This window comes from Haemaphysalis longicornis, unplaced genomic scaffold (genome assembly GCF_048455015.1).
Source record: "Haemaphysalis longicornis isolate Haplotype H1 unplaced genomic scaffold, Haemaphysalis longicornis Haplotype H1 scaffold_4, whole genome shotgun sequence".
Lineage (NCBI taxonomy): Eukaryota > Metazoa > Arthropoda > Arachnida > Ixodida > Ixodidae > Haemaphysalis > Haemaphysalis longicornis.
In genome coordinates this window covers 40,991,563-41,004,769 of record NW_027526361.1, presented here as the reverse complement: position 1 = coordinate 41,004,769, position 13,207 = coordinate 40,991,563, and the positions used below count along the sequence as shown (strand labels likewise).

Genomic DNA, 13,207 nt, shown 5'->3' with positions numbered 1-13,207 from the left:
ACTCCTACCCACTCTGCAATTCTGACGCTTTCCTTTCCGTGTGCCGTCTGACCTCTCGACAGAAACGCCGGCGATATAGAATACTGACACAATTTCCCCGCACTTTCTTAAGCTAGTGACTTGTATTGGTCCTGTACTTTATGGGAAGCGCGAGTTGCCTATAAAAACATTTCCCAGCAGATAAGAACATTGAACCGTATAAGTATCCACTCGGGTAAGCACGCTTATTGCATCTGGAGCTGACAAGGCGCCTTACGGATAAGCCCTTACGAGTGCGTTATCGGTCACTTATCGTGCAAGTGGCTCGGGATGCATCGATTACGCGATGCTCCCGCATACATTGTGACACGAGACTCGCAAGACATTGTATGAAAATCGCAGGTTCAGGCGTTCCCCCCTAAGCCAATAGTTGCGCTGAGGCTCGACGGCGATTTTTCGCGACGAATTTGAGGAGAATCCGGTGTAATATGAATATGAACGCGTTAGTATATTCGCTTTAATCACAGGCCGCAACAAAAAAAAAAATGCGCCGAAAGCAAAAGAAAAATTAAACCGCCGTTTCCCCTTTTGTGTTGCAAGCAAGCTAATCCACAAGCAGCGCTTATGGTTGTCCTCTACTTCGTCCGCGCTATTTTTCAAGCAACCTAGTCACGTTTTAGTGCTTGCTAAACGTGATACCGTACAAACGTACGCCTGAAAAAAACCAGGAAAGCAGAGTGGAGATTTGCTTTATTCCGAAGATCGGGCAGTTCATACCTTACTAAAACTTTGTTCGGCTGGAAACGTTGTCTCCATCAAGGTGGGATTTGCACTTAAAAGGACAAATTTCAACTTGTGCGCTCGCCTTGTTATTACATGCTAAAATTTCCTTGTGAGGTAATGGCGGGCAGGGGGGAAGGGGGGGGGGGCACAAAATAATTCTGTCAATGTGCCGACTACATTTCAAGAAACGCAGTCCGGGAGGAACCAAAAACCGGCCTCTTAGCCAAACCTAGAGAAGCGCTTCACCTCTGCAATGGCGTGGCCACGAGTGTCGTGCTAATTCCTGACTACAAACCTCAAGCTTAGATTTACATCTCGCTGCAATAGGACAACGAGAGCTCAATTGAACTGTCAGTGTTCCAGTGAGAAAACGGGTGACCCGAGTTGCTGATATTTCTTTCGACTTTGACTGCGCATGCACGTACAAGTTGGCTGCTGACTTCGCCCGGTGACACCATTCAGTGGGTGAGGGAAACCTACGCTGGGCTTTTTATTATAATTATTCTTCCTTATGCAGGCGCACCTCGCGTTCGACTGGGCGCATTTGGTTTTCTGCTCAGGCGCTCATTTTATTGAACCAATGTTGTACGTTGCCTTCATTTTACGTTAAAAGAACTCCGGGACTCTATACTCTAAGCATCTATGCTACTGTTTACCTCGTTCGCCTATTTCGGAGACACAACAAAAAATGCTGCCTTGGCGCGTACAACAGTAACAATAAATGCATGCATCCCCTCCTAGTTTCAGAATAAGCAATTCCTCAGCTATATTGACCTTTACGTGTACCGTTGCGCGTAATGTTACGGGCAGCAGAGTACACGACTCATTTCAAGGCCCCGGAAGTTCCAGTAATCTCGTAAAAAAAAAATGAAGGACACCGAATCACCACCCCAACGTGGCTCCCACTTTACTGCTTAGGCGGGAAGGGGGGGGAAGGGGGGGGGGGGGAAGGGGGGGGGGGCATTGTCATCACCTCGAGCAAGGTATACGATTTGTCTGCAAGAACGCAACAGCGTCGTAACACGGGTCTGCCAGTCAGCAGCACGCACGCTCGCCGCCTCGTGTATCCTGGTGGGGCGCCCCATTAGCGGGCGACGCCGCCAACGCGGCCATCGGCACCCGTTCCGAGAAAGTGGACTACATCTGCGGCCACTGCCACAAGCGGCCCAAAGAGGAGCAGGAGCGTCGAGGAAGAACACAGGGTATACGGGGCTTCCTTCTACGCGAGGGGTCCAGCCGGGACGTCACACCACCGGACAACAACAGGCCGAAGGAAACATCTCCGGGCTTCCTCCTTTCGTCGTTAAGCCTTCGACTAGCCGGTGTCACTGTTAGGCAGCACGTGTTCATTGTTACCTTGACCATTTGTAAGGTTATGTTATCGCTGGCGCGACGTCGACGCACGTTGCCGGAGGTTGCCGACTAGATGGTGTTGGCAGCGTGCACGGGCCTCGAGTCACGGCCACTGTGCCGCGATGCTGGCAAGGCCACTGCCGGACCATCCGCGTGACGCGTGCTTCTGCTTCCTCGTGCGTCACGGCGTCGTCATTTCGCGGAAATAGCTGCGGGGAGTCAGCTGACCGCTACGGCTGCTGTGGCGGCCTGCCCGCATGCATGTGCCAATCGTTGGGATTTTATTTCGCTAGGCGTACGCGCTGTCGGATGGGCGAGCGTGGTCATGTGGTTACGAGTGATAGTAACAACAAAACCAGCCAAAACAAAAGCGGAAAACAAATAACGTCGTGTACATCTTTTTGTGTGTGTGTGTGTGTGTGTGTCCTGGGCAAGGGTGTGTGAAAGCCGGGGTCGGGCTGAGTGCCACGGAGGTACCATGTGTGTCCTTAGCACATTTCCTACCGACTCCCATGATCACACCAAGACGGATACAATAAAAAAACTACCACCTCCCCTCGCGGGAACCCCTGTGTAGATGCGTCGCATAGGGGGTTCACGTTGCAGCGTTGGACAGCGGAGGAACGGCGCTGGAACGATGGAGCGGCGCAAGCACCGCGTTTTATAGCGCGCATAACGGTGAGGGGACGCGCCGACGCCAGTGCGTCTGCCGCGGCTATGACGCAACACAATTCCACACAATCCACTTTAATCCAATCCAAATCCAAGCCAATCCAATCGAATCCAATCCAATGCCCCTCGCGAGAGAGTGTTCGCTATCGGAGAGGAGAGGGGGTGAGCGGCGGAGAGCGAAGCTGGCGCGGCGAGGATAATGGGGGAGGGGCGGACGCCGACAACGACGCCGACGCCGGATGGAGGGACAAGGCGGATGAATGAGATGCATGGCATCTAAAAAATGAAGGAAGCTCTTACGCGTAAGACTTGAAGGTAGCGAAGCTGCACGCAACCTTCACGACCATCGTGCACGACGGTTTAAGTCCGCGATTGCAGCCGATTTGATACTTCTTCGCTGACCCAACGACCTTTACTCCATCGATGTTGCAATAAGTGTGAGCTTTGTTCACTTTTTTGGAAGTGATAATCATTGGACATCACCTTGAAGGGGCGTACGCTGTACGTGTCTTTCTCGTTCCAAGCAAGTGTTGCCACGATCACGGAGAATGCTGGATTGGATTGGATTGGATTGGACGAACTTTATTGGTGCCTGCAGTACGCACGTGCGCGCGTACACTAAGCCTAAAGAAGAACGGCTACCCGCTTTCGTTCGTGAGAAACACGCAGAGAAGAATGGTTCCGGAGCGCCCTCTACTCGAGGAAAATGTAACAAGCCAGAACACAGAGAAGCCAAAACGCGCCGTGGTGCCATATGTACCTGGGATCAGTGAGGCCCTGGCACGTGTTTTCCGAAAGCACAATTTGCAACTGGCGCACGCACAAGCAAGCTGCGCAATGAGCTGGTGAATGTGAAAGACAGGCTTCCGCGTTGCAAATTTCCTGGTGTTGTTTATCGGATCGCTTGCGCCGAATGCCCAGCAGTATACATAGGCGAATCCGGTAATTTTTGCAAACGCATAAAGCAACACCAGTACGACGTGCGAAAGAAAAACGTGGTCTCCAACGCCATTGCGGAACACGTGGCGAATACTCAACATGCGATAAACTGGGAACATTGATTGATTGATGATTGATTGATTGTAGGGTTTAACGCGCCGACGCAACGCAGGCGATGAGGCGCGCCGTAGTGGAGGGCTCCGGATTAATTTTGACCACCTGGGGATCTTTAACGTGCGCCGAAATCTCGTACACACGGGCGTTGCTGCTTTTCGCCTCCATCAGAAAAGCGGCCGCCGCGGCCGGGAATCGAACCCGCGACCTCGTGCTCAGCAGCGCAACGCCTTAGCCACTGAGCCACCGCGGCGGGTAACTGGGAACATTCCAAGATACTGACGACGGAACGCAACATATCTGCACGCCTGAATCTGGAGTCCTTGATTATTCAGAAAACTCCGCACACAATCAACAGGACGGACGGCTGCATGAATCCTGACTACGTCAAATCTCTTAAAAGATTACTGGGGGCTATATAATTCGGCGTCTTCCAGTGGCCGTTTTCATCGTGAACAAGGGAGCCGTAGCGCTCCCGAAACGTCTATTTGTTTTTTACTTGGTCAGTGACCTGTGTTTCTTGTTTTGTAGACTAAGCCTACGTCATCCTCGGGGCAGGCGCCCGGCGTGGATACCCTTTTGCCGGTTCGCGGAGCCCCAGCCTGGCCAATGCCTCGAGGGCCTGCTGGACAGCCCAAAGTTGTTGTTCTTGGTTTTCACTCATTGTCGCGGCTTCCAGTCGCGGCGGTATGCTTCCTTACTTAGCTTCGCTGGGGTTCTTGGTACAGTCCCACAGCATGTGCGTGAAGGTTGCCGTCTCCCGGCGGCAGGCTGCACACTTTTCGCTCTGGTATGTCTCGGGGAACATCCGGTTTAGTAATGTTGGACTGGGTAGGGTGCCCGTCTGCAGTTGTTGGAACAAAACAGCCTGGGCTCTGTCCAGCCCTTTACAGGGAGGTGGGAGAAGCCTGCGGCTCAGTCTGAAGGACTTCGTCATCTCGTTGTAGTTCACCATGCGGTCTTCGCTGAACTACAGCGGTCGACAGCCGTTGCGGTCGCGGTCGGTTAGTTCTCGCGCCGCGGCGTGTGCCGTCTCGTTGTGGTTCTCGTTTCTCTCCGACGCCTTTCCTGCGTGCGCGTTTTTGGCCACCCTTGGCCAATCTACCCGAGTGGGTATGCTTGGCTTGACAAACGTACGCAGGGGACGCTGGGCGGTCGTCGCGAGGCACGCACACACGAGCACTATACGCCTCGAGCGCGGCCTGTAGGGGCGCCACTGAAATCCCCCTAGCGGCCTGTTTCGAAAGCAGGCGCGGGAGTCTCCGTCCCGGTCCCCAATGTCGCCGCTCTTTTTGCGGCATGTTCACGACTAAGATTTAGCGTTTGCGGGCGTTGGAAATCCATGTTTATGTGGAACAGTCACTCTGCTCGTAAATGGGGTGTGTTTACGAGAGTGTACATGTTCTGACGCGATCTTAGTGTGGTATATTCGGTCTGTATAAGCGCCAGGTGTGTGTCACAGGCCAGCGTCGGGGAACCGGCGTATGCATGGACCTGCAGGCTGCAGCTAGATTGTAGTTACACTGCCCTGAATTTACTAGCAGTGTCTCCGTAACCACCGGTTCCTCAGATGTTCATGCTACGGGTATACACTACGATGCAAGTCAGTTTTGTGCGCTTACATAATCAGCGGAACACTCATACCTGACAGCACGCCAGTTACTTTTGCCAATAATATACCTCAGGTATTGATCACCACCATTTACGAGCCAGTGTGTGTTAATTTTGGGAATATTAAACGTAAGTACGACGGATAATGCCGAATTATACTCGGGGATCAGCACACGACAGAGAGTCGTCTTGTGAGGTTAGCGCCTGCAAACATTCATCTGCTACATATATCATCTGCGAGGAGCGCGTAGACGGGATTAGAATAAAATCGGCGTCCGCGACTAAACTTTTCTTCGAAATATCGCCACATGGCACAGGGAGCCTGCAGAATAAAGGAGAAACTGAAATCAGAGGGCCTTATCACATACCACACTCTTCCGACGACACCTTTCATTGCTTGTGAACTGCCTACCATGTATACATCCAAAAATGCGACCGCCGAGCGATGAGCTGTTCGTTGAAGTCGAAAAACAAAAAGGCATTGAACGCGAGATTCGTGTGTGTGATTACTAAAACGCTCATTGCTTGATTCCGCACCGCATTTGTACACAACCTCCCCCTCCCCCCCCCCCCCCCCCCCCTACGTCTTGCCAAATAGCAGTGCATTTCGCTTATAGTTTGTCTGGTGAGCCGTACCTGGCTTTAGTTTCGACGACTGTCTTCAGCATGTCAGAAGCTGCAGTGTATTTTTTTTTTCATTTCCGTTAGAGATATTATGTTTCTTCCGCACTTGCACAGCATATATTTTTTCGTGGTTTCATATTAGATTGCCTTGGTTCTTGCTATAAGGCGTGTGTGGGAACATATTTAACGACGTACAGGCTTGGAATATACTTAACATTTTCGCATGATTTCTATTCTTGTAAAAGGCACAAGTTATTGTCCGAGATTGGCTAATCACGTCACCGAAACATATTTTTCTGCGACGTATATATTCGAAACGAAGCCGCATTCGTTGTCCACGCTGCAAAACGAATTAAGCCAATCTCTCACTGTGCCAGTATCATGTCTAAACGAGGCGACAGTAGAATTCATTTGTGCCTGACGCATTTGGAGGCGACAGGGGTGATATGCTGCTACCGTCGCCGATGCCCGGAAGAGCGGTGACGAAGCGCGCAGAACCGGGTCCCCGGGTAGCTCTTGCAGGCGATCGCGTACTCTACGAAGACGCAGCTGCTTTTTAAGTGACCTAAACGTACTCTTTGCTTATAGGCGGCCACATAACAAGTTTTTTTAGGGCGCGGAAAGGCGAAAAGAAGCGAAACAGAACCAAAACACTGCATGAGCCCCTATCAGCCGCTCAGCGCACATCCCGTCAACGCCGCGGAGAAGCGGCGGCAGGCGGCGCAGCGATCGCGAAGCTCGAGGCGTATAGGCGTTTTCCTGGTTTTGCTAACTGTCGGGCGGTCGCCTCGGGTCCCGCGCTCACGTGCGCGCGCTCGGAAATTTCATGGTATTTTTAACTGCGCGCACGAAAAATTACGATTTGCCAAACACCTTCGCTGCTAAAAAAGCCGGTGAGCATGTAGCATTTTTTGATTAAGTCATAAGCTTTAAATCGGCACATTTTGTAGGCAATTTTGTGTGCTGGGAGCGTACACAACTCACAATGGTAACGGCGGTGTGCGGCAAGGGGAGGTAACTTCATTTTTATTGTTTAACTCCCGTCATGTTTTTAACGTTATTTGATATGACGCAGCCGAGATTCTTACTCTCGATGCGGCACGGCCGCTAGATGGAAATTCATGGAGCGACCGTGGATGTGGTAACTGCACGAGGAAAAGGGAGGGAAGTTTTAAATGTGTTTTAAGAAGCTGCCTCTTGTAATCGACGTAACGAGGAACAACTAAAGAAGTTTAAGTGTTAGGCGGATCATGAATACAACGTGCCACCTTTGCTTTAGACTACTGGATGATTTGGTTCAGCCTGTCGCTTGCGCCCAAGCGCACGCACAGACGGCCAAGACGGCGTGCTATCACTGGCGAAGCTAAGCGACCAAGCGCCGGCGAAGCGGCCGCTAAACCCTCGCCAAGTCACGTGGTACCGCGGCGGTGAGGCTCCGATGGCTAGCGCGAGTGCGACGCCTCTCCGCACCAAACCTAGTGTCGTGACGTCACGCCTGCCACACTTCCGCGCAGGCTGCTCATGGCATCGCGACGTGTTGAACAACATTGCAATAAATGGCGTAGTATACCTATAGCTCTAAAACTATGGTATACGGAGTATGCATAAGAGCCGGCGGCGCAATGCATTGTGGGTTAGCGGCCATTTTGAAGTTCTTCGTTTCGGCACGACTGCTGCTGCGGGGCCGTTCCTGAAGCAAGAATGGTGTACTGTGCGGTTGTGGGCTGCAATAGCCGCACCCAAACAAAGGCGAAGAAGGTGCAGACGAAGGAGAAAGACTGTGGATTCTTTAAAATTCCGAAAGTGCGCGTCCTAGAGTGCAACAAAACTGAGGAGCTGTCCGAGCGGCGTCGACGCGAGTGGGTGGCACGCATCAACCGACGCGGTGTTGATCAGAACCCAGACAAGTACCGAGTCTGCTCTCGACACTTTCTCTCAGGTATACGTGAAAGACTTGGTACACATTGTACTGACGAACCTGGGCATAGTTAAAACGTGGAACATAATTTTGACGCGGCAGTGTTCTCGGTCGACTCGTACGTACGTACAGGCCACGTTGTTGGCGAAATGTTGGAACGATAACAGCGTGCAGTACGTGTGTCGCTACAATTTCTGAGATGCATGTCGTGGTGTAGCGTGACTCATCTTCATTGCTTCATTCCAGGCCGTCCAGCGAATTTGTTTGACGACTGTAATCCCGATTGGCTGCCATCGCAACACTTGGGCTACCCGTCGAAAACGTTGAAAGGGCAGCGCTACGACCGTCGAAAGGCTCGTTCCCAGCAGCTAGACCGCAACGGTAAGACTCGACCCTCTGTGATTTTCGGTGTGTAAACCCTCCGAGATTTTCGGTATGTAAAAACTTCACAGCCACAAATGGCTTTTTGCAGGAGCAGTCTCGCCAGTGGTCGCCGTTTCGGCCCCAGAAGAGCCTTCGGATGGTGAGCAAGCAGAAGAGGTTCTCCGAAATGTTGGTATGAGAAATTGTGACTTGGAAATCGTAGTGCTGTCTCTGATGTTGTCACAACCATGCTTTTAATCAGCTGACATGCTATCGTGTTTTGAGTTAGTGCATGTCGTGCAGAGCAAGAACTGGGGGCAAACTTGATATGAGTACAGGTTTTGCGAGATTTCAAGATAAATGCAAACACCATGTGGAAATATCAAACTATGTAAAGCTACGTGCTTTCATTCTCCCTGCATTGCATTTCAGTTGGTGTGGAACATAACAGTGATATTGTTTGACATCTTCTTTTTCTGTAGATGCTTGCTGCCAGACGGATTTTCTTGGGACTGACATCGACACAATGAGGAGCCAAATTCTTCAATTGCAACAAAAGCTGTCTGAGACAGAAAAGGCGTTGCAACCACTGACATTCACGGAGGAATCCCTGCAAGGAGACGACAACAGGGTGGCCTTTTATACCGGGCTGCCATCATTTTTAAGTGCGAATGCACTTTATAAGCGACCCTGAATTCCGGCGACCGCCGTCCGTCCACATAGCAACAGCTGCGGGTGAGCGCGCTCCTCGTCTTCCTTGGCAACGGGGGGAGATGGGCGCGCGCTGCCTGGCCGCTGACATGGCACGTACCCACGTGGGTGATTGGCCAGGAATCTCCTCGTCTTCCTTGGCAACGGGGGGAGATGGGCGCGCGCTGCCTGGCCGCTGACATGGCACATACCCACGTGGGGGATTGGCCAGGAATCGGGCGTGAGAAGGGCTAATGCACCCGCTTAAAGGAGTACTGACACGAAATTTCAAAGCTGAGATCCGCTCTAGCAATCAAGTACAACGACAACACAAATAGGTGTCTGTGCATGGCACATACCCACGTGGGGGATTGGCCAGGAATCGGGCATGAGAAGGGCTAATGCACCCGCTTAAAGGAGTACTGACACGAAATTTCAAAGCTGAGATCCGCTCTAGCAATCAAGTACAACGACAACACAAATAGGTGTCTGTGAATAAATGCATCTTTCTTTCTTTGTAGTTGTGTGTGTGTGTGTGTGTGTGATCTCTCTTTCGCGAACATTACCGAACCACGCAAATTCAACTCGTGCATTCGCACTTTCACGTTCTTCCCCTCGGGAAAATGCGGGGAAATTTTTTTATGTTGTGTTCCGTGTTTTGCCTTGTGAAAGATCATGTTTCCCATAGTGCACGACACGCACTCACCCGGTTTGAAGAGATGATGGTGTGTTTGATGAGACTAAGACTGGGCTGCCAACTGCAAGACTTGGCGTATAGATTTGGCGTCTCTCAGTCAACAATATCCAGGATATGCGACAGATGGCTGGATGTGTTTTCGGACAGATTAGGGCGTTTGTTGCTGTGGCCAGAAAAAGGCCAAGTAATGAAAACAATGCCGGTTGCATTCGTAGACAGTTTTGGTTGTAAGGTGCGAGTGATTCTAGACTGCTTTGAGATATTTATTGACAGGCCGAGTTCGTACCTGACCAGAGCCGAAACATGGACAAACTATAAACACCATAACACTGTGAAATTTCTATTGGGGATATCGCCCCAAGGTGCGGTCACTTTCCTTTCACAAGCATATGGGGGACGCGCAAGTGACAAAGTAATCACAGAAGAGAGTGGGGTGCTGGACTTGCTCGACTATGGTGACATTGTTCTTGCGGACCGAGGCTTCCTGATAGCAGAAAGTGTTGGCATGCGCCATGCCTCCCTTGTGCTGCCAGCCTTTACAAAAGGGAAGACGCAACTGTCTAGTCACGAAATTGAACAGACAAGAGAAATCGCCAATGTAAGAATTCATGTAGAGAGAGTCATTGGTACAGTGCGCAACAAATACAGCATTCTGAAAGGCAGCTTGCCAGTGGAGTTGCTACAATGCAACAAATTTGGAGAATGCCAGATCGACAAGATTGCTCGTGTATGTTGTGCCCTGGTTAATTTGTGTAACTCTGTTGTTCCGTTTGAGTGAGAAAAGAGAGTACCAGTGATCACAGTGGATTGTACAATAAACCTTTCATGCATCTGTTTTCCTTCTCTTTGGGCAAAAACACAAAATAAACATTTCATTGGCATAAAATAAATTGCACTAATCACAGAAGCTGCACGTTCAAAACATTTACAAAATTTCTATGCTGTGGTATACATGATACAGCACTGTTTTAAACGCTTAAAAATTCCAATGAATATCACAGTAACTATATAACACTTTTCACACTATGGCACACTCGAGAACTTGTCTGGTGGTGTGAAAATATTGCACAGGCATAAAAATATTGTAAAATATCACAGTAAACGTGTTCAATCTGAATTTGCAGAAGAAAAGGTTTCCATGGCATGGTTAAAAACTCTGGTATGCACGGCAGGAATCGCAGAACCACTTGCTGGCTTTTGGCGCTTTCTTTAGCCCAACGAACTTAAAATGGTACCATGTAATAGCACATGCTGGACTGTCGCATGCAATCATCCTTCCTTTTTCTGGCCCCCGGCACACACAGTACTGCCCTAAGCTGGCGTCTGTGACATTTGCAGTACACTTTGGTTGAGCCGGATTCGCCAGCGCAGATGTGCTCAGCTGGCTTGGAGCAGGAGGCTGGTTGCCTCTTGCTACGTTAGCAGCTGTGGATGTGCTCGGCAGGCTTTGAGCAGGAGGCTGGTTTTATTTTTCTGTTGTGAACCAACGACACACAAGTTCAGGCAACAGGACTGTTTTGAAAAATCCCTCTGCTGCATGTAACAAAGGAAGCAGGAACTCCTTGTCTGCCTTCACCCTCTCTACGTGTATCTCAGTGCAGGTCCACAACACAAAGTCGCAGTACTCCCTTTTCCACACAAACAGTTGCACCTGGATCTGGTAGTAGTACCGGTGACTTTTTTTCAAGCGAAGCGACCCTTCACACTCTGATACACAGTTGCTTTTTTCACGCAAGAGATCGCACAACTGCCCATCCCTCACAGTCCACGGACATTTCACCTCTACTGTGCCCTCACCACAGCAGCTGCACTTCACAAGCAGGTCTGGAGTTGCCCCCAGAAAAAATTCCCCGCATTTCCCCGAGGGGAAGAATGTGAAAGTGCGAATGCACGAGTTGAATTTGCGCGGTTCGGTAATGTTCGCGAAAGAGAGATCACACACACACACACACAACTACAAAGAAAGAAATATGCATTTATTCACAGACACCTATTTGTGTTGTCGTTGTACTTGATTGCTAGAGCGGATCTCAGCTTTGAAATTTCGTGTCAGTACTCCTTTAAGCAGGTGCATTAGCCCTTCTCACGCCCGATTCTTGGCCAATCCCCCACGTGGGTATGTGCCATGTCAGCGGCCAGGCAGCGCGCGCCCATCTCCCCCCGTTGCCAAGGAAGACGAGGAGATTCCTGGCCAATCCCCCACGTGGGTATGTGCCATGTCAGCGGCCAGGCTGCGCGCGCCCATCTCCACGTGCGCGGACATCGCCGGTGGACGCAGGTTCAGGGTCGCTTAAGAAGTGCATTGCACATAAAACATATTCTTGCGAGATTAGAAGCACTGCTTGGTGAAACTCCACGTCGTGGTGCAGCTCTTTTGTTAGCTGCTGGTACTTCGCAAGGGCGTTAGCTTCGTTCTGCCTCCCATATTTCAGCTGAGGTGCATTTACTTGATTCTGGTGGGGGTAGCAGATGCGCTTGATTAGGCTGAGGGACGGAGTGTCAGTGCTTGTGTGACAAACATCATACAGAGTTGATGCCGTCACACGACCAGCCCTGTACTCGAACCACTGAGTGCTCATGGCCTGCCTTCTTGTCCTGGCTTCAATGCTCTTCACTGCTTCTGTAGTTATGGTTACATTACTGTAAAGGTCATCACAGTATGAAACCACACTTTGGTGATTTGAAAGCTCCAAAGATCGGTCATAGAGGCGGCGCAAATCAGCACCTTTGCAGCTCCTAACAGCAGGTACAAATCTATCACTGAACGCTGGGTGCGTGCTGGCTACAACTGGGCGATGCCCTGCCTTTATCAAACTGGTCAAAAAACACGTCCATTCTTCCTCTGTCGGGGCCGGTGCAGTTTGTCGCGTGTCAGGCTTTACGGTAGAAGTGTTCATAACAGCCTCAAGCTGGCGTTTTTTCATGGCACTGGACGCGAAATCCATTTCAGAGACGGGCCTCGCGTGAATTTTGCGAATGTGAGTGGGTAACCAAGAGTTGTCCGTGTCGGTGCACGAGCGATCTTTGCGCGCACGTGCGACGTACTGCATGTAGAACAGAAGCGCGGCTACGTGAGAACATGCTTCGCCGTTCCCGGCCATACACGTGCAGTGTGCAGCAAGGATCTCGCCGTCGCTTTTGGCGAGCACCCACGCAGTCAGTGGCGTCTGGCTGAGGCCCTGCGAGTGATTCACCTGCGTGCGTACATAATATCATTACTTTATGGGGAGAACAAAATGCATTAAAATGAGGATCTTAAGCGGATAGCAAAAGGAATGTTACCTGTGTGATGGCAATCGCGGTATCTGTCGATACTTCTTTCAGCCATGGTTCCCGGACCCAGCCGCTCGTCACGAAATTGTGGGACTCCAATCCCTTCTTAGCCTTCAGTTGCTTTCTTGTTAGAAAGCTCGTTCGCAACACAAGGAATTCATTTATGTCTGCTTCATCTACGCACGGCCACC

The 13,207-nt window shown here is 50.7% G+C and overlaps 2 long non-coding RNA genes across 2 annotated transcripts in view; one reads left to right on the top strand and one right to left on the bottom strand.

Annotated features, from left to right (window-relative positions):
• LOC144178565 (uncharacterized) overlaps window positions 1-13,207 on the bottom strand; it is a 66,021-nt gene that overhangs the window by 37,821 nt on the left and 14,993 nt on the right. The gene's annotated exons all lie outside the window — the stretch shown is intronic.
• LOC144180321 (uncharacterized) lies at window positions 8,254-8,978 on the top strand. The gene is made up of 3 exons (XR_013324371.1): window positions 8,254-8,374; window positions 8,466-8,549; window positions 8,839-8,978. It is a non-coding gene; the product is annotated as an uncharacterized LOC144180321 (long non-coding RNA).